This window comes from Typopeltis vanoorti, chromosome 6 (genome assembly GCF_054136105.1).
Source record: "Typopeltis vanoorti isolate ZY-2024b chromosome 6, IOZ_Tvanoo_1.0, whole genome shotgun sequence".
NCBI classification, from domain to species: Eukaryota; Metazoa; Arthropoda; class Arachnida; order Uropygi; family Thelyphonidae; genus Typopeltis; species Typopeltis vanoorti.
In genome coordinates this window covers 117,181,515-117,183,317 of record NC_143554.1, presented here as the reverse complement: position 1 = coordinate 117,183,317, position 1,803 = coordinate 117,181,515, and the positions used below count along the sequence as shown (strand labels likewise).

Here is a 1,803-nt window from a genome sequence, read left to right as displayed (position 1 = left end):
TTGTTTGATTGGAAAGGTGAATATTTTATTCTTCAAATATTATCTTTTGTATGGCTGTAAAGTAATTGCAATTTTAAAAAAAAAATCTTACAATTTATTTGAAATGTTTGTAATTTTCTGAATTCCCACAGAATCCAGTTTTGATTTATCTTTTCATTTTTAAAATACAGTAGTAATAGTATGGATATTAGTATATGTAATTATTATTGTTATTAAAACAAGAATAAATTTATCTAGAAATGTTAGTATTTATATTTTGTGACGAGCCTGAAACCCTACACAGTACTTTACAAAGTAATCCAAAAATCCAAAGTTCTCGGGGAAAAAAAAAAAAAAAAAAAAAAAAAATCTAGATCTAATTTAAAGGGGGATTTCTATTAATAAACCAAGATCATGTGCAGCAGAATAAAAATGCTTAATTTCTAACCCTTCTCATGAAAATATTTTTAAACTACTAGGATTGTACAATATTTATTTACGCTATAGCGTAAATCATTTATTTATTTATCATTTATTTTTATGCGAATACCAGCTCCAGTACCGTAGAGCTTCCCAAACACTTGGGTGGCGGACCTCTTCGCGGCCGGAGTTTTGTTGAAGGTGGGGGTGTGGGGGGATGAAATAACGAAAACAAATTTAAACTATTTTAAGACTAAGTATGCCATATCAAATGTGTACGTAAGATACTAAAAATGTAATATTTCCATTTGATTTTTGCAATGCTCGCTGTGTAGGTTTTGTATTGAATATAAATACAAATATTATAATAATATATGTCTGTATGACGATTTTTTTTTTTTTTTTTTTTTTATAATTGGGAGCCGTGAAATATTTTAATTTTTCTAAAGGGGCCTTTGCATCCATATGTTTGAGAACCACTGCCGCGGCCAATCTAGGGGTTAGATGTTTCGGAAAGACTGATCTAAAAACCTAACATGAACTTTTTCAAGCAACTTCAGGCCTCCAGTGAGTAAGATACTGATCGCACACCACGAGACTCTCCTACCATCTAAAAAATTATATATTTCACTTTAATCTTTTGTATAGTATTAATCTTTATTTCCAACCTACTATAAATGTCTTCGTTTATTCACATTGTTTAGGAACAGGAGTGCATTTATTTTAATCAAATTTAAAAAAAAAAAAAAATCGTGAACATACGTAAAACAAAATGTAATTAGTGAAAGAAAAAAGAAAGAAAAAAGCTGCACAATATTACTGAAGAATGCTATTTTTAAATCCACAAACGAATGTTTTTATTTTATATTTTTAAATCCTCGGACTCAGAAGGAGGAATAACATTATCCTATCTATGACGTAAATGGAAAACCAGGTAGCTTCTATTATTCTAAAGTATGCATTCGCGCTCTTTAGATATAACATGAACTAGCTTAGCTGTTTTGAAATTATTCTAATGTTCATTCTTGGAATTCTGATGACCATTTTATATTATCTAAGAGTAACTTTCTTTAAATAAATAAAAATCTGTGAATAAAAAAAACAAAAAAAAAATCTCTGCCGAAACCCGGGATCGAACCAGGGACCTTTAGATCTTCAGTCTAACGCTCTCCCAACTGAGCTATTTCGGCGCGTGCTGTTGAGCCTGAATGTTTGCTAGAAAAACACGGAAGAATTATGATAGTTTGTTATCTTGAGTGCTTGTTGTATAATAATGAACTTCTCTTATGGCGTTATTATTAAAGAATATTCAATAACTATAGAAATTGCTTTTGAATAAAAAGCAACCAAAAATACATTAAGCAATTACATCACAGTTATTTTTTTAAATAAAATTGGTCTCAG

At 29.6% G+C, this 1,803-nt stretch overlaps 1 non-coding gene across 1 annotated transcript; it reads right to left on the bottom strand.

Moving 5' to 3' along the window:
* Positions 1-1,516: 1,516 nt before the first annotated feature.
* TRNAF-GAA (transfer RNA phenylalanine (anticodon GAA)) lies at positions 1,517-1,589 on the bottom strand. Its single transcript has one exon. It is a non-coding gene; the product is annotated as a tRNA-Phe (tRNA).
* Positions 1,590-1,803: the final 214 nt, after the last annotated feature.